The 28,000-nt window shown below is 34.8% G+C and overlaps 1 long non-coding RNA gene across 1 annotated transcript; it reads right to left on the reverse strand.

Annotated features, from left to right (window-relative positions):
* Nucleotides 1-1,199: 1,199 nt before the first annotated feature.
* Nucleotides 1,200-27,990, reverse strand: LOC147915334 (uncharacterized). Its single transcript, XR_015554234.1, has 3 exons — nt 27,835-27,990; nt 20,654-20,748; nt 1,200-1,917 (listed from the first exon to the last, which is right to left on the reverse strand). It is a non-coding gene; the product is annotated as an uncharacterized LOC147915334 (long non-coding RNA).
* Between the last annotated feature and the right edge of the window lie 10 nt (nt 27,991-28,000).

A 28,000-nucleotide genomic window follows, 5' to 3' on the forward strand; every position in this document is an offset into this window, starting at 1 on the left:
TCATCAGGGGCCACACATCACAGGTAGTGTCTCTGGAACTGATAGCTAGTGCCCTTTTATGCAGCTCTACCTGAGAACTAGAGTCACCTTAAAAGACCTGTTATACTACTTATGAAGTGATGCTTTGTCGTTTGGTATTTCAAGTATAGATTTTAATTTAAATGTTGTCTCAACCTAAAGAGATTGTCAAGTATGGTTCAATTGTCAGCCATCTATACTGACCTCAAAAATGTCATGTTTATAATTGATGATCACTAGAGATACATGCAGGTTTAACTGTGGGTGTCTACAATCTGTAAATAGATTACTGTCACCCACCCTGTTTTTCAGAGATCTAAGTGTTTACTTGAGGATGAAATTCCCCTCTAGTACTTTGTAAAAATGTAATACAAGTGTTAAAATCAACCATTTTGTTACCTGATCAGATGCCATCCTATTCATCAATTCAAGTTTGAAACCAAATGAATTGCAGCAGTGAGTGGCTCCATATGGCAAACACAATAACAATTAATGTTAATACATGTACTGTATAATAAATAAAAATAAGCAGAAAGTGTCTTGAGTTGTCTACTTACTGTGTCTTTCTATATCCTTTCTATTTCTGTGACAGATACGTATCATTTTGATTTCATAAAGTGAATTAAAATTAAGTAGTTAAAGAAAATTCACATTTTTTATATTTTAATATTTTGTATTTTAATTACTGGATTTAATAAGCACTTAAGAAATTCCAGGCACTATGTTCAAAACTGAATTCTCCGGGCTCTCATGGAATTTATACTAGATGAGGAAACAGATAGTAAACAAAATGGTAAAAGCTGATGCTTATTTACAATAAAGAGAAGTTCAGGGAGGCATTAGTTTCTATTGGTGGTGTGGGCAGGTTTGTCAGACATCTTCCCTGAGTTGAAACATTAACAAAGAATGGTAATTACCAGATATGGTGGGAATCTGTTTAGAGAAAGAGTTTGGAGCAGAGAAGACATCATATATTAAGGCCCTGAGCCAAGATAACAATTAAGAAATGAAAATAAATATAAGGATTTTAAAATGCACTAAGTTTAATAAGCACAAAGTTAAATTTCTTGACACCAAAATTTTCACAGTTTAGTAATAATTATTCTTTTAAACAAATACAAAAATCTTCACAGATTTTGAAGAAAAGTAACAAACGTTTAAATTTTCAATATATAGTCAACATATGAAATGAGTTCCTTATTATTAATCAGACAATGAAGGCAAACATAATTTCTCAACTGTTTAAAATAGTTACACTTCTATTATCAGTTTGTTGAAAAAGGAGCTCACTTTTTTAGCATCAAAAATTATTGCTCTCCTCTCCATAAGACTTGGTATGAAAATTTTCTGACAGTCCAAATGAAAATGTTGACACAAACTGGTAGAACAACTATGTCAAAAGAGGTTACCAGTGTTTCATCTTCCATTCACAGTTCTGGCTCTCATCAAGAGCAGAGTGTTTCCACCAAGATGGAAGACCATAACAATCCTCTTAGCCCTAACCCAGCAGGAAGTGTGAAGTAAAAGAGAATTTGGAAGACTGTTAAGGATAGAGTAGAGGTCTAGTTTGCTGCTCACCAAATAGAGGCTTTTATTCCTGAGATTGAAGAAAGATTGCAGAGCGAGGATCAAACAAACTGGATTCCATTTTACTTTAGTCTAGATGCTGACCTGACCCAGTCTCTACTGAATCCAAAATCTGTTGCATCCACTCACGTCCTCTTGGTGAACCCCTTGACTCCACTGTTGCTGTGGCAACCACCTGTGGGTGGAGGTGAACTGACAGCACCTTAGCTTAGCCTCAGCAGCACATTCAGCTCACTTCCTGCCTGGGCTCCCCTGCCTCCAGATGGAGTTTTGCCTGCAGGAATCTGCTCATCCATTCCATCATGGGTGAATCTGGGAAGGAGAGATAGTTGAATGGTGACATGGGAACCCATAAATAAGTACCTGCTTTTTCAGGTCTGGAGTGTATTCCACACAGCATCTCAGAAGCACTCAGTGCCTTTGAGCCCCACTTGTGGACAGGGGTGCCCATCTTGATAATGACTCCTTGGATTTCTTTCTCTCCTTCCACAATATTCTCCCCTGGCCCCCAAACCTTTTCCCTGACATCATCTCTCAAATTAAAGCCCCTGCAAACATGCTGAACATATTACATGAAGTTAGTTAAGGATTAATAAATTATCATTGGTAATATTATGAACATATCTGAGTAAAAAATAGTAAATTCTCTGTATATGAGAAATCTGAACTTGATACAATATTAAAGAAATGGATAGATACTAGGAAAAGGTTCTGTTTAATGACATTCTGTTCATTATCATGTACCATAATAATTTTTCAATTATTTCAAAAACTTTAAGATCATATCAGTATTATGTGACAGAAATGTAATTTATGACTCATTTGTTGTTTCTGAATGTATGGCAACGTATATCCAACAATTGATAATTTTATATGACATCGCGAGTCAAACTATTAAACGTTTTAATGGACACAAAAGCAGGATGTGACGGAGATTTCTCTTCCTGCAAAGCTTTGCTTTTTCATCTGTGCAGTGTAGCCCGCCATGGACCTTTCTATCAGATCCAGGTGTTAATCCAAGATCCCAAAGTAACTACTTCTAAAACTAATAATATGAATCTTGCTTCAAGGAATCACAGAAGGAATGGGTAAAAAATAGCATGCATAATAAAGCAGACCATTAGCAGGCAAGTGGACAACCAAAAGTGGAATACAAACAAGAACAAAGGTCTGGCTAAGGCTTATTGTCATCTCTCTCATGAATAATTCAAAATTAGTAGCATGAACTCCTTGGATTTTAATTACAATATGGTATATATAATAATTTTTAAATTCTGTATAAAGTAAAAGTATATGATTCTCATCCCAGAGTGTATGTCTGGGAGCACACAAACGCTATAATAATTGTACAGTTGTTTTTGTGATCGTTAGTTTAATGTCTGTTTCTCCAACTAGGATATATTTTGTGAGGTCAAGGGTCATGTTGATTTTGTTCACCAGTAAATCTTCAGAATATGTATACCGTATAGTAGACACTCAGTAAATGTATGTTTATATAAGGGATGAATGTTGCCCTCACAAGTAAGTCTTATATAGTTTTATAAATTTTTGACAGAGGAATAATAATTGCTGGCTATTTTGTTTTCCAAATTTATATTTAGAAATTATGATTCCCATACTAAGGTTAGGCAAAACCAGGTTAAAAAAAAAAGCTTTTTTGGATATTGTTTTTAGAAGACATTTTTGTTTGTATGTGGCATGTCCTTTCTTGGTGCCATTGAGTAGATTCTGACCTCCAGGAATCCTGTGGGCGGCAGAACAGAACCCTGACCTGTCTTTTTGTGCCATTATTGATTATAGATTATTGGAGTAGCATCCCTCTCAATCCCTCTCAATCCACTGGGGATGGATTCAGAGAAACTGATTTCAATATTTCATTGAAACAATTGTTTTCTTTGAAATATTGTTAAAAATGCTGTGCTTTGCCCCAATTCATAATGGGCCAAGCTCTCAGTGAACCATGACATTGAACACTACTTGGGATGGCTTCTTCAGTGGTGCATAGAAGGTGTCTGATGGCTGAAGACATCAGCCCAGATCTTTCCAGTCAGTGAATTTCACCAAATTTACATGGATCTCTATAAAATAAATGTGTCACTCTACTACAGCAATGAAATGATGGGAATATGAAGAGCTGAACTAAGTCTATGACCAGGTGAATTCTGAGGAGAGTCGGGGTGGAGAATAGCTGTCACAGAGACAGGAAATCTCGGAATATTCCAATTCTGATCCTAATAAATGCGGCTAAAGAAAGATCAGATAAAAAGTATTTATTCGCCAGGTATGTCTTGGAACTAAAGTATTTGCATCTATAATATCACAGACTGAATAAAAGAGTGTCTTAAAAATATTTATCAATATTTCCTATCGGTGAGGACTGTACTTAAAAATATTTATTATATTTTAGATAAATGAGTATGAATAAAAAGCAATATAAAACTCTACTTCTATATACTAAATTAATAATGTGTAAATTATAGGCAATCGTTTTAAATATGTCACATATTTTCAATGGATATACAATAGAAATGGTTTTAAAAGGTGAATTAGCTAGTTATACAAATAATTATAGTAATTGTTTATGCGCTCATTATAAACATTGCTTCTGAGTCTTTTGTGAATTTCTGAAATGCCTACGTAAATCAAGAAAGTAAAGGTTGTATTATTCAACCACGAAATATTAATAAGGCACCTGCTATGCACCATTCATTGTTAGTGTTAATGATAGAAAAATCAATTAAACACAGCCTTTCTCTTAAAGGGAACTACTTTTCTTTAACAGAACACAAAACAATAATAATCATTTTACGGGAAGAACCACATTAACACAAAATAAAATTCTGACACAAAAAGCCATCTTAACTTTTGGGATATGTGCTCTCCAGCATTAATGGCATTACTGGTAAGATCTCAGTAACATGGAAACGTGTATACAGTAAAATCTCACTTTGAACCTAATGGAGTTACAAATACGAATTATTTTATGAGTGAAATATTTCTGAAAATAAAACTTCAAATAAAGGAGAATAATTAGGTCTTATTTCTTGGCAAATTTGGAACAGAGCCGTTAGTTCAAGGCTTGAGTCTGGAAAATTTCCTTATATGATTCGTTCTTAGTAAATATGAACAATTTAGGCCTATAATAGCACGTCAAAATACAGACAGCTATGACAATGCATCTAAATTAAATAAAATCTGTAAAAAATCAATAGATACAGAAAAGTCTCCTCTTTTTTTAATTTTAGGTTGCTTATCAAAGCAGGTCAATGTACTCCTTTTTTATTAAATCCTGTATTTTTCCAATTTCAAGGAGTCCTGAGGTGTCTTAATGAAACACTACATTTATGATGGTTATAAAATTTCTTCTTCGTTAGTAACTGGGCAGCAAATGTCCTATTTGATTCTATCCGAACAGAAATGAATATAACAAGTGAGAGATAACAGTCATAAAAAGACCTAATGATGTTAAATCATTGTTATGTAGTACAAAGGTTATCTAGTTCTTTAATGATATCTTTTACTCCTATTGTAATCCAATCATCAATCACTTATCCAAGTAGGTCATCCATGTAAACTGGTAAAATAAAATATAATGAACAGTTTTACCTTGAATATATGCCATAGCATATATAGTAGCAACACATAATGTAATAAAATTCCTATAGAAAGACATACAAAATATTGTATGTTGATGTCTTATGTTGACAAAAAATGCTTTTGTTCTATAAAATCATAGCAGATTACTTTTTCCCATCACAAACATTATTTTCATTCTACCTTTTTAAAAATATAGATCACATCTACAGGGAATAAAAAAATGAAGAGGTTATTTGTAGAAAAACTGTTCATTTTAGTGTAAATTAGAGCCACAAGAAAACTTGAAAGAAGAAAGATGGATATACACAGCAATTATCTTTTCTATCATGGATCCCATGTTTTTCATCATACTTTCTGTTTTTTCTTTTTTTTTTTTTGCGTAATCAGTTCTCACCCTAGAACAAGTGCAGAGAGAGTTTAAAAATAGATCCTAAAGAACACGCGGGGCAGTAGGGGGAAATTCTCATGCTGCTTCCAACACATTGACACTCTTCTTTCTGAAATTCTATTTTACTGTGTTTTTCCTTTTAGTCCCTATCATTCTGTCCACCATACTTTGAGTCAGGAAAATAACCATAGCTAAAACTGAAAAATTTGAGGGAATTTCTTTAGCAACAAGGGAGAAAGAAGAATCATAAATCTCAGACAGCTGAAGAGTCATAAACAAACAAAAATTTGAGGTAGGTCTACTCCCTTTATTACTGCTCCAAAATTTCTATTAATAAGGCCACAGTTTGCCAAATCACCTCCTGCACCTGAAATTTCAACAATTAGTGTTTCCTTTCACGTTAATAACGTAAATATTAAACAACTATTAAAATATATAAAATCCAGGTGGAGATATTACACTAACATCGCATTTACTATTAACATAATTGAGGTTATTTTTTTAATTGTAGTTGCTGTCACTGAGGAATAGACAGGATCCCAAAAGAATGATGACAATGTGCGTGAAGGTAGGTGTGGATAAAGCTGCTAGACGTCACTTAACTAAGAATGGGTTCTGAGAAGATGGGATCACAGGGGAGAGGCACTCGAGAGAAGATGAAAACAGAGTCAAGACAAAGTTTATCTACACAATCATTTTGCCAAGAGCTAACTCTACACCTTAGGAAGACCCTACAGTCTGAATAACAAGCAACATTATAAGTAATTTAAAAGCCCCTAACGGCTTAGGCTGGCTCTACATTTGATCTCTTAGAATTTGTATGTCACAATGCATCAGATATAGTATTGGCTACCATTGCTAAGATTATTCATAATTTTACATTCTTTTCAGTATAATATTAAAACACAATACCTATAAAGAACTTCCAAAAATCTTAATTGATCCTGTTATTATCTACTTTAAAAATCGTCAACATATTCTTATTAAATACAGCAAAAAGTCTAAATTCTTATTATGACATCTGATACTTTCCATGATCTGGTCTTTGCCCATGACTTGAACCTTGTTCACATGCTGCTTTCCACATAGCTGTCACTGTAATCTATATCCACGATCATGGAAATCCATATCCAGCATATGACAATTTACCTCATTGCTATAAAAATTATGTCAAAGTGTTACCTCTTCCTCCAATCTGTCCCATACTCTGCTGCCTGGAAAATACCTCACATTCTTTAAATTGTTAGCATGTCACTTTGCTGTAAATTCTTTCCTGATCCTGATCCATGGAGACTGACCATTGCCTTTAAATAATACTCTCCCCGTCCCCAACATCTATCATGATGCCTACCATATTCAGTTTCACTGAATTGCTTAAATGTTTGTTTCTCCTTACAAAAGTGCAACTAAGGAAGGAATAATATCAAGTTCAGTTGTGTGAGTGTACTCTACGGTACTGTGTTTGATAGAAATGAAGTCCTCAAGAGCAATTGGATGTGTTGAAAATAATAGATGAAAGAGCAAGTAGGTTGACAATAGAACTGTAAGTGGTTGAGAGCTGGAACTCTGGATTCAGAGATATGAGTTGAAGCATGCGCACCCCCGGAAAGTTATACAATCTTTCAAACGTGCAGTAGAGGTAATGAAATAATGTATGCAAAATGATCAGCAGGGAAAATAGCATGCAGTAAGCATTGAGTAATATTATATACCATTTAACATTTCAGGACTTAACAGTTTTAGTAATCTGCAATCTTCCGATAAACTAGATTGCCAAAATTGCAACCAAGGGCTGGGAATGTATGAGCTTTTTAAGATTCTTGATACACTCTGCAAACAGTAAGTGTCCAACATCTGCATTAAATGCTGCTGCTACAGCCACTGCCAAGACTCAGGAATGAATTACCCTATTGTTAAACCACTTCCTCAAACTGCAGAGTCCTGGGAGACAACACATCCTGAGAAGAACTGTGGTCCCTTGTCCACCACTCACTTTACCAGAAATTGAGGAGAGGAAGGATCTGGTGTTCCTGTGATTCCGCAGACAGAGGAGAGCAAGTCAGTTAATGTTCCCCAAATACCATGCAAATTCAGAGAGAAATAACTTCCCCAAAATTAAACTTGGTTCCTTTGTGAAATGTAAATGCATGCTAGGCAAAAATCTACTACATTGACTAAATAATGAAATCAGTCTATTGGAGAATTTTTTCATCTTATGATTTCAATATATAATAAACTATTAAATTAGAATTTTTATCACAGTTTTGTTCATATTCATTTTTGATGACACCCGTTTACTGACAATGTAGGAAATTTCATGAGTAGTAGTATTCTGTGTTTATTCGCAAAACTGCTTTAGCAGAAGGGAAACATAACTTTTTTTAAATTAAAAAAATGAATAAAATAAAAATCTGTGAAGCAAAGGAGGTTCTTAGAGATAAAATTCTGTGGAATGATTGACAATCAATCTAAATTTCTCAATTTTGTCCATCAAAACAAAGAAACAGCTCAAGATTATAGTAATAATTTTATGTGACTATTGTAAGTATATATATTTAATTGAAATAAGAAACCATATATTGTGGAGAATGAACTCAATCTGACACTCAAGGAACCATGAATTTCAAACCTCAGGCTTTTCCTTAAATGATAGGCTTTTCCCCTGGTAAGACAGTGTTAGTCAGGGGAATGGAAGTGGTGAAAGAGATGGCATTTCATATATGAGAAAGTTTCCTCTGGACCCTGATGTATAAATGGAAGTAAAAAGAGAAGATACAATTGTAGTCATTCAATTAATCTTAGGTATCAGACAGTGTCTCAACAACACATTTCTTATACCACTAAGCTTTTCCTAAAATTTACTTTTCTTAGGTCTTAGATTTTCTTCCCCAACAACACCAAATATCCAACAAGAGGAAATTTGCTAAATAATTTATGGGACATTCAAAAACTGAAATGGAACAATTTATATATGTTTATTAACTAATTACATGAGCATATGCTAATTTAAACCACAGTCATGTGTCACTAAACGACAGGGATGCCTTCTGAGAAATGTGATGTTAGGCGATTTTATTGTTGTCCGAACATCATAGTGTGTACTTACACAAAACTAGATGGTACAGCCTACTGCACACCTAGGCTCTATGGTACGAATCATATGGGACCACCATCATATATGTGGTCCGTTATTGACTGAAATGTCGTTACACGGTGCATGACTGTGTTTAAAATAAACATTAAACAATAATATTTATATTATAATCCAAAGTGTGTGCGAGTGTTGTGTATTTAGGGGTATATTTAGGACTTACATGTTTTTAAGTGTTCACAATATTCTGAAGGGTCATGAATAGTGTCATGGCAAGAGAATAAAATTCAATTTTATTAAAAAAGGCAAAGTTCGTAACCCAGTTTACACACATTATTGAATTTTACAGTATGATTTTTCATGCTTGTTTAAACCATGAAAAATATATAGACATTTTCAATAGATAGCCTCTTTTAACACGGGGCATCTTGTAACCATTTCTGCAAATGAAGTGTTTTGGCTAGAAATTATTCTCTCACTGTTAAAGCAAACCAAATTTTTTTTTTTCAAGTTTTTTTTTTTTAATTTTTTGTTTATTGCAGTAACATTGGTTCATAACATCGTATAAATTTCAGGTGTACATCATTATACTTCTATTTCTGCATAGATTACATCATGTTCACCACCCAAATACTAATTACAACCCATCACCACACACATGTGCGGAATTATCCCTTTCGCCCTCCTCCCTCCCCCCTTCCCCTCTGGTAACCACCAATCCAATCTCTGTCTCTATGTGTTTGTTTATAAATAAAGCAAACCAAATTTTAAGCTCGTTCTTTTAAACAATTTCTTTAGGCAAATCCCTTGAGGGCTTATTAACCAAACATTTTATACATCGGTTTATTTTTCCCTGTAAAACAAAACAATCAGTAAGACCTTAGTAAATTAAAGTAAGGTAATTTAAATAACATTATCTTACTAAATTCCATTTCAATTTTTTTTTTTATTTTTCAGATCTAAGCATGCTAAAGCTAAAATAAAAGGACTGCAAGTTTGTAAAATATTTCAAAATGGCACTATTATTATAAACCCTTTTACTGCAGTAATTATTTTTCGTTGAGCAATTCTTTAAAAAGTTAGCTTAGATATAATTTACAATCCCCAAAGCACAAACAGGTCCATGGGCAAATACTCTTCAATATTTTTTATTCTTTTGTTATTAAAATTAAAGTTCTATATGTTTTCATCCTTTCTATTTCATTGAATTCTTTCAAATATCTGAAATGTGAGTTTTGATCTCACCTCGTCCACTGTGACATCTAGAAAAATTATTCAACCTTAATAAATAACCAGTTTTCTCTTCCTAAAATGTCGATAATAATTGAACCTGTTCACAAAAGGTTTTGGGGAATTAGTTAGTTAAACGGAGGGAAAAGTTTATCACATTGGCCAGAACATTGTCAGAATTCGATAACCAAATTGGCTATTATTATTAGTGTTATCGTCACGGTTATTATTATTATTTAGATCACTCTCTATGATTACTTAACCATGTTATGACTCATCTATAAACATTAAGCTTTGAATAAAGTATATTTGTTGTCTTTCTCTATATTAATATTTCTAAAATTTAATGCAGTGTTAATTACATTTCCTGCAATAGAGAACATTTTCTAGATATTGACACCCATGACGGTAGAATGTGAGCTGCTACTTTCAAAAAGCTGCATAAGCTTCACTCCTACTGCAACCAAAAGGGGGAAATGCCCTTTACTTTGGGAATGAATATTTCTCTAGGCCTTGACAATGGAACGTACAATTAGACCTTATTTAAAAGTTAATTTTCATGAGAGAAAAAGTAACATGAGAAGCTCACCCCATTACTGTTGACAAGAGAAAGCTCATAAACATAACATTTAACTCAGTGTAATGAAATTGGAAAGGATCAATCCTTCAGAACTGAAAAAAGTCACTGAGGTCCACGCGAAAGATGGAGCACTTCTATTAAGTCTATTTGTTTCAATAAGAGGGTATTATCCAGTGACCTTTTCTTTAGCTGCCTTGGTTTCTCCACTTTTAATCATTATGCGAGATTTGGTAGGAATCCTTGCTGACACTTTGCTCCTCAGGGGGCAATTAAGAGAGTAGTGAATTTGCTGGGAACTGAAAATCATTTCACTTACTACCAAAAGTGACAGGAGAGAAGCTGACATATTTGGACTGTCAAAGCACTCTTCCGATGATAATAAAACAAGAATTCATAAAATTGTGCTTCAGGAAAATTACAAATCCAAAAGAAAATTATAAAATACATATCACAAATAAATCACTACCATTAATGATCTATCACACAAAATTTAGAGCTGTAGTCCTGCATTTATCGTTTTGCACATATATAAATAAATTTGTTCCCAGCAAATCCACTATTTTGGTTTTTTTTATCTTGCTGTTTCCATTTTATATTACCAAAATATATTACTTTGTTAAGGATTTTATTTTTCAAAGCTGAAAAAGCAAAAGTAACATAGCACTATTTTTTTACCCAGAGCAAATTAATTTAAACAAACAATTATGTTGATTGTTTGTTAAATATTTGTATATATTTTAGGAAAAATATACTGAGAGTAAAATGTAATATGAGAGGTTTATTATTTGGGATATGTACCACCAGCTGCTGTAACAAACAAACCCCCAAATCCTAGCAGCTTAACACAGCAAAGGTTAAGTTTTCCTCCCATATCAATGTCAATGAAGGATGACAAGTGAGCATCTTTTCTGTCCTGTGGTTTCATTGTTCCTTAGATCCCCTGATTTTTCCACTTGAACCTCTGCGTCACAGAGAAAGAGAGAAAGAGAGAGAGAGAGAGAGAAAGAGAGAGTGATGGTAAAATGAGTACTTTCAAAGGCCAAGCCTGGTTGTTCTCATGTCCTTTTTCCCTATATTTCACTATCCAGAAATCAGATCTGCAGTTCCACATCATTATGAGGGGGTGAAATGTGGTCTTGATATTTTTCCCCAGGAGGGAGCTAAAGAACATAGGTATTGGTGGTCATTAGCATTCTCTATAAAAATAAGTTTCCTTTGAAAATTCTTTTAATAGATAACAACTTGAGTTATGCATCTTCTTTGAAGAAAATATTTATTATTGAAAGGTATGATCACTGTAGCCATATCTTTCTTAACTAAGATATTAAGAGAGGACAAAAATGAAATAAAATTATATTTAAAAATTTACTTTACCAGCCTAGACCTTTCCTTTGAACTCCAGATGTGTATATTTCGTTGCCTATTGGCATATTGACTTGCATGTCCAATCTCGTTTAATGAGCAATCCATTCCATTGATTGTTTGACTCTACTCCTTCCTTCATACCCTACTTCTATCAGCAGAACTTGCCAGCACTACCCTCAAAATACAACTAGAATCTGACCACTGTCACTGATATCTCTCTGGCCCAATGCACTGTTATCTCTCTACTAGCTGGTAAAAAAAACTCCCAACTGTTCTCTTCCTCCATGCTTGATAATTGCATTTTATTCACAAAGCAGCCAAAATGAGGTATAAAAAAACTTAAATCGCTTAAACTGATCCACAAAACTACACAGCTCAGCTCTGACCTCTGACCTCATGTCTTGTTCTCTCCCTTTCTCGCTCTGCTTCCTGCACACTGGCCTCCAGGCTGTGCCCCTGCATGACTGCTCTGTCTGCAGATTGTCCCTCTCTCCACACCCGCATCTCATCAGGCCTTTGCTCTAAGGCCTTTGCTGCTCGTTGAGGCCTTCTTTGACTCATCTATTTAATGGTCAATATCGCTATCCCGACTCCTGGCATCCTTCAGCCCCGTTTTCTGTTTCAGTTTTCTGTAGAGCTCTTACCACCACTCACCACCACTGCTACTTTGAAGTACTGTTTGCAATGCCTCTTCCCAATGAGAAGATGATATATCCCTGCCTATTCCCAGGTGCTTCACCAACTTGCCCCATGATAGGAGTACACTTCTCTGTCTCCCACTTGGCCCCACGGTCTCCCTAGTCTAGTGGGGTTAAAGAGAAGGAGATATGCACCATATTTAAGTAGATTCTGTAAGAGCAGTTATATGGCTCCACAATTGTCATTTTTCTCTGCCATGAGAATCCTCTGTTCCCAAGAAGGAAAGCCCCTTTAACCTAGTACATGCAGTTAGTATGTAACTACGTGTGAGTAGGGAAATATAATTTTATTACCAGCCTCCAAGATTTCTTCTTCTTTTCTTTTTTGATTTGTTTTTGTTTGTTTGTCATTGTTGTTACTGAAACATAATCTATCAAAGCAGGCTAATATATTTTAAACAACTTCTATTTTAATTACTTTTTAAATTGCTTGTCTCTCTGCACTAGAATGCATTTTTCATGACAGTAGTAATTTTGTGTGTTTTATACTCTGATATATCCCCAGTGCCTAGAGATTGGCTATTATAAAGCGGGATCTACCTCAATCAACACCTGTTTAAGAAAGGAATATTTCAGATGGGGTCTCTCCCCATTTATATTGGGGAGGAGTCTACAGTAGGAAAACTGGCTTAAAATTAATCTAAGTTTACTAGACAATAGATTTAAAATTTTATGTACTATTTGTTTTGAAACAGTAGAACAAATTATCCCAAATTACTAGTTACTAGTAAAACAAGTGCACAGAATAGAGAGAGGGAGATACTGTCTTTCCTACTTGTCAGTCTGCAATTATCTTGAGAGAAGACTGTCCCTTATGATATCTCTCGATACCAGACAACCTGGAGTAGATGACTACTAAGATTCCTTTGTATCACAACCTTCTATGATTCCATGATACTCTGCCTTTTCAGAAAACTATCATCCTTTTATTGCTAAGGAATGCTGTGGAAATCTGGTTATTATCTCTAAATTACTCAAGTGAAAAAGAATCCTTTCAGGAGCGCTGCTGTCCTATGAGAAGAATTATCTCCTTACAATTATATGAAAGTTATTGATGCACCCAAATATTCTCTACAGAAGTCGAGAGTTATAGAAATTCGTCCTCTGAATTCTTCATCTTATGAAGTTATTTCAGTGATGTATGATATGACAAAAGAAACATGCTATAAATGCTTTTATAAATATTGCTTAAATGAGTGAGATATTTTAACACATATTTTAAAAATATGAAGAGGGGAGAATGAGCTCTTTACAGACTCTAGGATGTGGCAATCACACTAAACCATCTTCCCTGAGTAGGTTCCTTTTTGAGAATGTGCGTAATTTTGACCTTCTGAGGTTACTTGTGATTCAGTAGATTAAAACATAGATTTCTCATAGAAATATGTTTGAAGTAATGATGGTCAGTATCAAAAAGTTACAAGTAATGCATCTAGAATTGGAAGCTAGATCAGAAAACCTCATACCTCTGAGAAACTTGTGAGACCAAAAAGAGAAATGGATTTGAACGCTGCATGGAAGATCCCACAGAGAAACAGTCTCAGGGCAGTCTAAACTGTTGTCTCCACAAGCAAATGCTAGGGATAGGCCAAGGGGAACAGACACTCAGCAGACGGGACAGAGAAGTCATCTAATTTCTCACTTTCTGAAATAATGTCATTCATAAATTAATTTAGGGATTTATTTTCTGGTCCTTTCACTTGAATTTAAGCTAATTGAGATTCTCCACCATCCTGTTGAGTACTATATCCTCAATTTCTAGAACAATATTTATAACATAGTAGTTATTCAATAAATTCTTACTGAGCATGAATGCATGAATTGAATTGATCAGTTGAAGAGATGAGCCTCATGGAAGGTTGAATTAGCACTCGATAAATCTAGTTATGAGTGCTCTCAAAAATATATACTGAACTCTCAAAATTCATTGAAAAAATGGTGTAAAATTATGAGAAACAGATTAAATTTCTTTCTAAAAACTTCAAAATTGTTTTGCAAAGACAGCATCTTTTTTTTCCTTTTAAAAGAGAACTAAAGAAACATTAAACCAATTTGTATAAAATGGCTTAGTTTGGTGGCATATTTGGGAAATCTCCCTAAAAGTAATATAAATGATCAAGGAGTTAAAGCAAATTATTTGATAGTTATAAGAGGGAGCTAAAACATAGTTAACTCATTGAATGTTAAAAAAATGCCAAAGTTGATACAAAGGTATACAAATAGAAAATTAATACACAATTAATTCAATTGTAAAAACAGATTAATAACTGAAGATAATTTTTATAGCTATGAAATTTATTAGGCAGTAGACTGAGCTTTTGAGGGAATGGATGTAGATTTTGTACGCTGACTCATTTAAAAACTGAGTTAACTGAACACTTAAGAATACCCTAAAGGGAATAGTCATCTATTAGGAATAAGATTGTATAGATGTACTAATATAGCTTCCATTTATGATATTACTTATGTTTTCAATCTTTGACTAAAAATGTATACAAAACTAATAGTCTCCTGATAGCTACATGAATATTTAGAACATATTAAATAGAAAAATTGATGTTGCTAATTAAAGCATAAATTAAATATTATATAAAATATAAAATTTCAGATTTATAGTAAAATATGTTCTTCAGGTTGTGATTGAAAGAAATTATTTAAATGAGTGCTAATATTAACCTTTATGATCAGAACTGTATTTTTCTTGGATGACATATAAATATTCCTATTAAATTATTGTGTTTTAATTTGATTAATAACAAGCAGCAAAATTAAAATCAGAAGAAATTACAATTTCCAAATAGTAGGAAAATTTTGTACTTAAAGTTTTGTATATATATACAATAATTTTTAATATTTTAACCTGTTAGCTTTAATTATGCTTAAAATAGAGATGATGTATCATTGTTTTATCATAAGTAAGAGATTTTCTGTCAGGTAATTTAAAATATTTCAGAATTACTAAAAAGTACAATTTTCTGAATACAGTTCAAAAGATGGAGTCCAAAAATTTGGTTTAAATAATTTTACACAATTTCTAGTTATGTAATGTAAGGTACATTATTTACTTCTTTAAAAATGAATCAAAAGTGATTCATTAAAAAAAGTCAACGTAATTTATCATATCACAAAATAAATAAGAAATAAAATAATACATAAGTATCACAATTAATGAGAATTAAAGCATCGACAAAATTCACTTATAAACTCTCAGTATATTAGGAATAGAATGGAACTTCTTCAATATGAAAACTAGTATTCTATAAAATATATAAAAACTTACTATATAAAAACCAGCTGATAATATCATATATCACACAATGGTGAAAGGAAATAATTTCTCCCCTAAGATTAGGGGTAAAAAGAGGATACACTCCTTTCCCATTCATGTTCACTATCACAGTGGAAGTTCAAGCAATGCAAGAACGCAAGCAAAATAAATAAAAAGCTTACAGATTGACAAAAAGAAGTACAATTTTCTTTATTTGCAGACAATGGGAATATTGACCTAGAAAATGCAAATAATTTACAAACAAGCTACTAGAAATAATGTGTGTTAGGAAATGTTGAAAGATTCAAGTTCAATGAAAATCTTACTATATATTAGCAATAAACAGTTTTAATTTAAATTAAATATAAATTCAAATTAATTTAATTTAAACACAAATATAAAAATAAATATAAATTTAAATACAGTACCATTAAATTATCACCAAGAAACATAAAATATTTAGGAATAAATGTAAAGAAAATATAGTGTAATATCTTGTGCTGAAAACCATAACATTGACGAAAGGAATCAAAGAAACCTCATGTATGGATAGATGCATGGTCCTCATGGCATAGTAGAATCAATATAGTTAAGAAATCAATTCTGTCCAAACTGTTCTGTAAATTAAATACAATCCTTATCAAGATTCTATTAAGATTTTGTAGAAATAAATGAGCTGATTCTAAAATTTATAATAAAATGTAAAGAAAGTAGAAGAGCTGAGATAAATTTGAAAAGGAAGAAGAAAGTTGTAGGAATAATACTACTTATTTTCAAGTCTACTATAAACCTAAGTAATCAGGCGGTAATGTCAATGGAACAGAATGTTTTGAAGCCTGTGGTGTACTAGGGATGACCTTTGGAACAACAAATCCCAAACCCCTCCAGCTGCTGACTGGATTGACTGGATCCTCCACATTCAAGGCCTACCACAAGAAGCGGCGTGCTGACTTCCAGGCATAAAAACTCTGTATCTTTGCTTCCACTGCCCTCGACGAAATATCTGATGTTCAGTACAAGATTATGAGGCATACATAAAACAAGTAGAGACACCAACCACAACAACCAAAAAAGAAAATCTCAAAAGAAAGCAAGCAGTCAATAGAACCGGACTCAAATATGACAAAGTTATTGGGATTATCAGAGAGAGAATCCAAAATAACTATGAATAATATGTTAAAAGCTCTAGCGGAAAAGGTGGACATCATGAGTAACCAAGTGGGTTATTTCAGCAGAGAGATGAAAACTATCAGAAAAAAGTCAAATGGAAATGCTAGAAATGAGATAAATACACAGTAAAGAAGATGAAAAACAGCTCCAATGGCTTCATTGGTGTATTTAAAATAGCTTAGAAAAGATTTAGTTAACTTGAAGAAAGGCTGAATCAAAATGTGCAATCTGTGACAAACACACACACAAAAGAAGGAAGAAGCAAAATAAATAAAACACAGGCTTACACAGAACAGAGCTTTCAAGAGCTGGGAACACCACCAAATGCTACGTTCTCCTAACTGAAGCCTAGAATACAAAAGAGAAAACTGAACTGGGCAGGAGGTATCTGTGAAGAAATAATGGCCAAGAATTATGTGAAGAAAAGATACCAAACCACAAATCTAAGAAACTCAGAAAACAAGAGCACTATAATTAAAGACAAAGAGAAAGTCTTAAAGGCAAGCAGAGAGGAAAAGAAACAATACTTATAGAAAAACAAAGATATGAATTAGAGTAGATCTCTCATCAGAAACTAAGCAAGCAAGACAACGGAGTGACATAATTAAAACACAGAAAGTAACAAAACAAAACAGAACAAATTGTCAGCCTGGAATTCTATACCAAGCAATAGGTATTTCAAAAATAAATGGGGCTGGCCTGGTGGCATAGCGGTTAACTTTGCGCACTCTGCTTCGGTGGCCCAGGGGTTCACGGGTTTGGGGGTTCAGATCCTGGGCGAGGACCTACACACTGTTCATCAAGCCATGCTGTGGAAGTGTCCCACATACAAAATAGAAGAGGGCTGGCACAGATGTTAGCTCAGGGACAATCTTTTTCAAGCAAAAAGAGGAAGATTGGCAACAGATGTTAGCTCAGGACCAATCTTCCTCACCAAAAAATAAAGGAAGAAAAAAAGAAAGAATAGATTTAAATTATTATTTATAATTTTCATTGTGTACAAGTTACATCTTTTATAGTAGTCTCACAGTCCTTGGATATTCTGTTCACTTTTTTTTATTCTTTGTCATCTTTGCTTTCCAGTTTTCAAGGATTCTATTGATATATCCTCTAGTTCAAAGACTCTCTCCTCAGCTGTGTCCAGTCTGCTGATAAGTCCATCAGAGGCATTCTTCATTTATGTATCAGCACTTTTTATCTCTAGCATTTCTTTTTGGTTCTTTCTTAGGATTTCCGTCTTTCTGCTTATATTGCCCATCTGTTCTTGCATGCTGTCTGCTTCATCTATTAGAACTATTAGCATAATAATCATAGTTCTTTTAAATTACCAGTCTGATAATTCCAACATTCTTGTCATGTCTGAATCTGATGCTTGCACTGTTTCTTAAATTATATTTTTTACCTTTTAGTATGCCTTGTAATTTTTTCATGATAGCCATATATGATGTTCTGGGTAAAAGGAATTGTTGTAAACAGGCCTTTAGTAATGTGGTGGGGAGGTATGGGGGGAGGGGAAGCATTCTGTAGTCCTATGATTAGGTCTCAGGCTTTTAATGAGCCTATGCCTCTGGACTGGCCACTTCACAAGGGTTTCTCATTTTTTTCTCTACCCTTAGGTGGGACAGGGAAGCTAGAGCTGGCTGGAGTTGGGCATTTCCCTTCTCCCAGGTCAGTTTGGCTTTGATAATGCCCCAGCAGGTTAAGTTCTGGTTACCCAGTTTCTCCTGAGGGCAGGCCTTGTCAAGAACAGAGTGTGCTTCATTGTTGCTTATTTCAAAGTAATTCCTTTGCCCCTTCCCATGTGGCAACATGGTAAATCTTGGAGGTAAATCTCACAATATTGTGGAGACTCCCTGTAATTAGGTCCCCCTGGAGTTTTTGATTCTCACACTTATCCACACTGAGTGTCCAGCAATTTGTCAATTACAGTTCAGGTTTTCTGACCCAGCCCGGTTCCCCGGGTGAGTCAGCTCGTGTGTCTCTGCACGGGTGAATGCAAATCCCGGTATTTGCCTGTCTCCCTCTGACCTTGGGGGCAGCAGTTTGCCCTGCCTTCTCCCTTTTGTTATAGATTCAAGAGTTGTTGTTCATTCTTCAATCTGTTCAGCTTTTTCCTTGTTGTTAGGATGGAGTGGTGACTCCTCGCTCCTTTCATGAGGAACCAGAAACCAGCGGTCTTGTATCAGCGTTTTTTCACGGGTGACTTTCCACGTCTTACAAAATCAATCGCAACTAGCTCCCCATCTTTGCCAGAAAACTAAACTGTAATATCTTCCTCACATGTCAACATGAATTACATTAGAAAAGAGAGGCATTTCTCTCAAATATCCTTTTTCTGAATCAGTCAAATTAGAGCCTTTTTGATTAGAAAATACTCCAGTGTCTTGAGGAAATATGAAAAGTTAAAAATGTTCAATAACAAAGCTGAAACTAGTCTGCAAGCAAAAAACTAAAGTCTGACGTCCATAAGCACAGATAATTCTATAATTAAGCCCAGTGATGCTCCTTCTATCAATTTATAGTCAGTACAACAAACTGAGGGTATTAGTAAGGTTTATGTTGAGCTTTACTGATAAAAACTTTCGCACATATTTTACCCTTTTTGATTTCACAATAGTACTGTAATGGTCTTTATGATTATTATTCCCACATTACAGGTTATGCATCTGGGACTCAGAAAGAATAAATGCCTTGTCTTTGACAATACAAGTTTAGAAATGAATTTTGAACCCAGTTTTTTATCCTATTTATTTTTACTTCAATTCACAATCATTCCATACAGAGATTGGCCCCTAAAATATATTGCCAGTTTTATAGGCAGAGTTAGAAAAAAAGAGACCTCTTTTATACTAAAGTTGGTGAAAAATATCCTGGGCATATTTCTGCAAGTGTATAAAATTTCTCCCTTTGCAGAAACACTCTTCTTGACTTAACATCTGAGAGGTTGAATAATCAATAACAATTTCTTGACCTTAATTGTAAATATAATCTGAGTGCAATGCAAATTTCACTAGCCTGATATATGATATAAAATTTCTTTTAAAGGGCCTTTTTAACTGAGTTTTGCAATGAAATATATTAATCACATGTTTCAAACATGTTGTGCTTTTAATTTCCCGACGATCTGTATTCTTCAACACTTGCCTTCAATTTTAATGTTGTAAAGGGAGCATTTTATATGAATTTCTTTTCAGTGACAGCCAGTAACTCCACATGAAGGCATTAAGGTGTTTGCTTCTCTTTAAAAACTATTGATTTAATATGCTTCATTTCTGCCAGCAACATATCCCTTATGGCCACCCTAAAAATAGAGAAAGCCTGACCCAATACTAATGCGCCGTTCTATTTTCAGTGAGCGACTTTGTTTTGTTGATTGATTTAATTGAAGGCACAAAAAATGAGCCTATTGACGCTCCTTATGAAGAGAAAAAGAGAAAGGTATCACAAACCCACAGAGGGACAGCCCTGGTGTCCCTGGAAAGATCTATAGGCAGGAAAAAGATGTTTTCCTCTTTTCAACTGTGTCAGGATAGAGATGTAGACCCTTAAAAACCTGCCGCTGCTCAAATTGAACAGGCGTTGTAGGGGACAGCTCTTTGCCAATTATAAGACCACACAAGCATGAAAGAATAAAAGAGGTTTTCTGTTTGTTTGTTTTTACCGTGAAAAAATTTCCAGTATGGCTCAGAGAATACAGAGTGGAGAATATTTTTCTCTTGCTTTTAATTGAGAGTCATAGGGTACTCCTTCTTCAATCTGAAAAAAAGAATTAAAGAGATATATGTTTGTTATTCGATGCTCCTATCATCAAGTCTGTCTCATAGTAGTTTATCACTTAAAAAAATAGACTATAAAACAGACTTGATGACATGAACATCAAATAGCAATTGTATTTTTGATCACTTCTTTCCCCCAACTGTCATCCACTTGGGACACAGGAAAAAGATGCAATTCTCCCCAGTATCTCAGAATACCAGTTTGGCTACAAACTAGTCCAGCTTGACTATGGGCCCTCACCCCACACCCCGAACAATGTATTCCTTCCAAATGAACACACTGTTCTACCTTAGAGGATGTGTAGTGGATAAAATTCTCTTTAACTTGTACATCATGTGGAAATCACTGGCAAATTATCTTAAAAATATATTTGTGTTAATAAACACAACTTCTATAGTGTGTGATTTGGTGTCTAGTTTTGAATATATTATAAATGCATGTAGATCATATTTCATTAATGTTTTTGTTCACTTGAAAGAAAATGACGAGAAGTAACTCTAGTGTGTATAAATAATCCAAAATTAAAAACAACCTTTAGCAAACATACACATATGCTTTAATCAGATTCTGTGGTGGAAATGGTTAAGTACAATTGTTCCAGAGTGTTTTAAGGTGAATAATCCTATTAACTCTTCAATGGGATTTTAATTATTTTTTTTGTAAATTGAATATAGAGTTGAGAGAGATGATGTAAGTCCATATAAAATTTTAAAAAAAGAAAAATCAGGGCCAGCCCTGATGGCCTAGCAGTTAAAGTTTGGCATGCTCCGCTTCGGCTGCCGGGGTTTGGTTGCTGGGCGCAGAACCGCACCACTCATCTGTCAGTAGCCACGCTGTGGCAGCGGCTCACTTAGAAGAACTAGGACTTAGAACTAGAATACAGCGATGTCCTGGGGCTTTGGGGAGGGAATAAAACAAAGAGAGAGAGGAAGATTGACAACAGATGTTAGCTCAGGGCAAATCTTTCCCAGCAAAACAGAAAAAAGAAAAGAAAAGAAAACAACAAATCTTTAAAAAAAAAATCAAATGCATGATTGCTGGAATCCAAAGTAATACACAGTTCAATATTTGGCCAAAAATAATAAATTAACTTCTAAGGACATGGACACGTCTCCCTTATCTAAGAAGCGCTGAGCATCTTATTTATTTTGGAGCAAAAAAAGAGAAAAATATTTCCTTACTCACTCCCTCCTCTGCAGAGTACCCCAAGTGCAGCAGTGGAGTTGCTCACCTGAGAGGTCAAGGGAAGCCAGAGGCTAAAATCCTAACACATATATGGCGATAAGACTTTTGAGTGATTCCTGGTTGTGTCAGATCCAATTATCTAATCACAGAGTTTAGAAGTAACGATTTAAATATCAAATTTTTTTTGTTTCTTCCTGAAATTAACAGGGTAAAACTTATTAGCTTACTTGTGTTAGACACAAAAGTAGACACTGTGTCTCATAAGAACAATTAAATTAATCTGTCAAAATAGAGGAAACTCCTCATTTACAAATATTCCTATTATATTGCTGAGTTACCTGAGCTGAAATTTGGTTTCTACCTTCTATAGAGTAAATTTAAGTATGACCCACTTCCTATAGGTGCTTTATCACAATTATTTGCAAAATCAGTTTTCCCTCATGTTTAAACTTTCTTTTTTAATTCTAATTTTACAAAAATGTTGCAAGGATAATTTGATTATTGGTACATTTGTTCTAGAGAGTCAAGTAACCCATGGAATCTACCCTTTAAGAGCTTAAAATCTAAGTGGATATAGACAAATATACAGACATTTTGATATCTAGTAAATTGTGTTATGAAGAGTGAACAAGAAATAAATCTAACGAAAAGTTGTTTTTCTATAAGAGGGTGCTGTTTATCTGAGTGATATAAATTCATAGAGTTTTGGTAAGAGGTGAATAGAAAGAAAGATACTCCAGATTGATGGAATAGTTTGAGCAAGTCATGAACGTAGGACATGTTTTCAGAAATGTGAGTAGCTAATTTAGAATTATATGTACGGCCTGGGGATCATCGTACAGGCTGTGAGAATGAAGACAAAGAATGGAGCCAAACAAGAGCGGTCAGGAGATTTAAATCGCATATTTTATAATTAGCTGTGGCATAGTGGAAACCGTTCCCATTTACTTCTCTATTTCTTTAAAAACATCAAATACATTTGAAAATATTAAGATTCATCTATAATATCTTTAAATCATTACTTAGTGTAATAGCAATCTGCAAATCATATAATGGAGTGTTAAAAAAAATCCTTTAGAAGTGCCTAGCATCAGATTAGGGGCGAAGGGAGAGAAAATATGAAGAAATGTTAATTGAGGAGAGAATACCTAAAACTGTATGGAAAACCTAAGAGTACCTGAGATTACATAATAGTGTGAAATGTATGGAGGCCTGTAAGGACTATTAAATGGTGATTGAGTGTCACTGAGGGCTGGGGCTATTAGCAATCATCATAAGGAGTTTAGACCTCACCTAGGATTTCGAGGGTGTGTATGATTTCAATGAGAGGAGGACATGGATGGAGAACATCATTGAATGTTTTGCCATTGTTAAAAGCAAAGAATATAATTTACCAATAAATTATTCAAGTTGCATGTAGGATGCACCATTTATGGGAAGAGTTCCTAGTCAGTAAATTCCAGACATGGTAGTGAGGATCCTTTGCCATGGCCATCATATTTGAATTCTTTTAGGTTCTGGTTGTTGAACCTATCAGCTGAAGATGGGTTCCTTCTCTTGAGGGTAGGGCTAAAATTCTAGATGTCTTTTGACCCTAACATCCTCAGACCACTCTCTAAAAAAGCACAGAGTGTTTTTTTATTTATTCTATGTTTTTAGATATCTATTATTTATATTTTTCTATGTTTCATACTGTAACAAAGTCAAGAAAGAGTCATTTGCAGCGGTGCACATAAAAGACAGAAATCACAGTATGGTAATTTAACCAACAGATGATAAAGTTTTAGCTAGGAAGATAGAGAGGTAAGAATTTGGACAAACTGGAAAACAAGGAGCTATTCAACAAAAACAGATTCTAAGTAGTTATTGATAGTTCCATTGAGAGGAGAGAAAACTGTGATAAAGGATTTAGGAATTTCAGACAATGCCAATGATGTTCATAGGATAGTTGTTAATAGGTATTGTTTTGTGGAAATTTAGGGGTTTATATTAAGGAGTAAAGAGGCTACAAAAATATTAGGAAATGTTCTAAAGAGAACTGAAAATATGGAAGTATATCTAAAATCAGACAAAATGGAGAGAAGAAAGTAGTTAGTCACTAATATAAATGTTATATAGTCAAAAAGTAAGAAATGTCTAGTGGATTTATGGTAGATAAATAGCCACATAGTAAGGATTGTGTTTGGAGAATTAAAAAGAATCAGGGGCCGGCCCCATGGTGTTGTGGTTAAGTTCCACGTTCTACTTCAGCAGTCTGGGTTCACAGGTTCAGATCCCAGGCATGGACATTCACCACTCGTCAGCCATGCTGTGGTGGTGATCCACGTACAAAACAGAGGAAGATGGGCACAGATGTTAGCTCAGGGAGAATCTTCCTCAAGCAGAAAAAGAGAAAGATTGGCAGTGGATGTTAGCTCAGGGCAAATCTTCCTCACCAAAAAAATAAATAAATAAAAAATTAATAAAAAATAAAATAAAAGAATAGGATATTGGGAAGTGCAGAAGTATTAGAAAAGAAGAAGAATAATTAACACAGGTGATCCCAGAACAATAAGTAGTGTGGAAGACATTGTGAGAGGAGAAATTTTTAGAAGGCACATTGGTGAGCGGGGGTTGGGGGAGGACCATAACTTAAGTCAGAAATGGCAGTAGAGGGCCAGCCCGTGGCTTAGCAGTTAAGTGCGTGCGCTCGGCTGCTGGCGGCCCAGGTTCGGATCCCGGGCACGCACCGACACACTGCTTCTCCGGCCATGCTGAGGCCGCGTCCCACATACAGCAACTGGAAGGATGTGCAGCTGTGACATACAACTATCTACTGGGGCTTTGGGGGAAAAATAAATAAACAAATAAAATTATAAAAAAAAAAGAAATAAGGGCAGACAGATGGCAGTGATATCCAGCATAACTATCTTTCAAAAATGAAGGCGAAATAAAGACATTCCAAGATAAACCAAACTGAGAAAAATCATTGCTAGCAGACCTGCCTTATAAGAAATAATAAAGAAGGTCTTCAGGCTGAAAGCAAGGCAACCGGACAGTGATTCCCATACACATGCAAAAGCAAAGAGCACCAGTGAAGGTAAGTGTGGCCATATCACCAGGGTGGGAAAGACCACATTATATTCTCCTTTATCTTTATCCTCCTGCTGTCTGTATCAAGCTATGAGATCCATCACTGCAGGTGCAATGTCTTATTCATCTCTCTCGTGCCCCTATTAGAGAAATGACTTAGTGTAAGTATTTCTTTTAAATGCTTATTGAAGGGAGAAAGGACAGGAGGGAAGGGGAGTTCCAGAAAAGCAGCTGAGTGTGCAGACCTCAGCCCCTTAATTACTGTGCCCTGGCTCTTGAAGTCCAAGGAAAGAGGCATCTATCTTGCATAAATTTCATTAATTACCATCTTATGGCTTAACATAAGAGTCATCTTACTCCCCTTATTTATCATTTATCTTCCACACTGTAGAATTATCCTAAAACTCTTCAGTGGAACTCATTTCTATAAAACTAAAAACTAAGAAATAAATTACATAAATAAAACTTACTAAATCCTCTTGTTGAAAGTACATTGCTCATTGACGCCAAACAATGTCTATTACTTAATTAGTCATTGAAACTGACAGGAAACAATGGCTAATTTTCTTCTCCTCACCTAAAGTAAATACACTCCATACACCATTGCTATGTTTGTGAAAATGAAAATAGCAAGTAACTGCTCAAAAATCAAGGTTTTATAAAACTGTGTTAACAAGTGATTGGAAGATTTAAATATTTTGTAATGCAGTGAACAATCTATTATAAAATCAGTAATATATGACAAAACTGTTTCATAATAACTATGAAAATACTTAGCTTAAGTTAAGAAAATTTAGATTTTAATTTAAACCTTCATAATTCTTTAGACTTTTCATAATTTATTTAATCATTCTACCCCAATGGTTTAATATAATTAATGTAACTCCCAAATGTCTAGCTTACTCTATGATTTTTAGCACTTTTTTTGTACAAATCAACTTCAAAATTATTGTATGTGGAAATATTTGCCAAGAACTTTATTTTTTAAATCAATTTAAGGAGACTTCTATTCTGAGATGGCAATGTTAAGCTAGGTCCCAGACTTTTCTCCTCTCATACTTAATGACATAACCAGAAAAAATGGTATCAAAAATATACTACAGCAATCCATCAAAGGAAGCACAATGCCAAGCCCAAAACTTTGAGAAATAATGTGGAATCAAGGGGAAAAGTCGGTATATTTTAATTTGGGAATTATCAAATATTATTGGTGAAAAAGTGGGATACACCAAAAAAAAAAAAATCAGACTAATAACTGATCTTCATCCACACACCGATTTGGCAGACCAAGACTCAGAAACCCATTTAAAGCAAAATATTGATTCTATAATTAAGTCACAACCATGACAGGAAAATTCCACAGCATCCAATATTTTTGTTTTATTTTTCCCAGCTGGAAGAAAAGCATAAAAGGGAAGATCAGATAAACATAATCATCAAGAATTAATTATTTTTAGTCTTAAATAGAGATTAACTAGAAGGCATATAAAGAGATAATAAATAAGATAAAATACTCAGCAGGAGCTGTCTCTCTGTGGGGGAGATTTTTTCAGCATATTCCAGTTGTATTCTGCTCTTCTACCTTTAGAACTAATAACAACTTGGCCAAATATTTACATAATTTACCTTTTTTTCTCCTTTGACAGATGGTCTAGAGGATGTAACTGCTCCCACAATGTAGCCAAATCATGGGGATTACTGTGTCTATAAAAGTGATGTTTGGGGACAAAAATGAACACTGAATGGAATGCCCACCAAACAAAAAACAAATAAGCAAATAAATGTTTCCTTGAATAGGTGGACTAAAATTTGATAGAGGATATTTTTTCAAATATGTATAAGGGAATTTAATAAAGATACAATGCCAAGAAGCCACATTGTTTCACTCCCTCCCCGCTCATTATCAACAGAATATCAGATAGATACAAGACCATAAAACTAACTCATTGAAAGATAGGTTTAAAAAAATTTTTCAGATAAGTGGGGCTGGAATTCAAGAATAGTGTAATAGTAGAAAATTCTTGGAAACATGTTCATGTTAAATTTGTAGCCAGTGAATAGAATAAGATAGCATACCTGTAAAAGTTCAGCAACAAATATGACAAACAAAAGAGTTATAATGTGCAGAAAATAACTTTCATTATAAAATAAAAGAAAATTCCTCATATTGAATGATTTGCTCAATATAATAAATTGAGGATAACACAATGTCAATGAAGAAATCATCAAAGACCAGGCAACAGACAACATATAGTAAGGAAAACTTCTGATAACAATACATTTTAAGGAAAATCAGTAGAGACGGAGTCAAGATGGTGGCGTAAGCAGACTCGGAACTCACCTCCTCCCGTGGACACAGCCAATTTACAACTACTCGTGGAAAAATTACCCCTGAGACAGAACTGAAAACTGAATGAGAGGAACTCCTGCAACAACGGACAATCCTAACTGAGGTGGAAGAGGCAGAGACTCCCTTCTGGAGAGGAAAAACGCCGCCTTCACAAGCCGCCAGCTTCACGGCCGCCGGGAGCAGCTCACAGGTACGCAGCCTCCCTGGAGGCGCGGGGCCCTGAGCCGGGGAGCGCCCCCGCTGTGGGCATATTGTGGACCCAGCACAGTCGAGACCAGCGGCATAATATCTGACTGTGCCTGCTACTAAAACACTGGGGAGCACCCCCAGAAAACCCGGTTCACAAAGAAACTAAAACCGGCTCTTAAAGGGCCCGCACGCAAACTCACCCATTTCAGGAAGCATCCTGAAATCACCAGAAAGAAAGGTGTACAGTGCTTTGGTGACAAGGGACTCACCTAATAGGCCCTGAGTGCATCTCGGTGAGGGGTGAGACCTCTCCAGGGACTGGGACATTGGCGGCGGCCATTGTTGTGTCCTGGTGTGAGCGTGCTGACACAGACGCCATTGGAGTTCTCCCTGAGGCCTGCTAGCCCAGGGTCTGCCCCACCCGCTAGAGCACCG

Source organism: Ceratotherium simum, chromosome 14, assembly GCF_057802395.1.
Source record: "Ceratotherium simum simum isolate JZ-2026a chromosome 14, ASM5780239v1, whole genome shotgun sequence".
NCBI classification, from domain to species: Eukaryota; Metazoa; Chordata; class Mammalia; order Perissodactyla; family Rhinocerotidae; genus Ceratotherium; species Ceratotherium simum.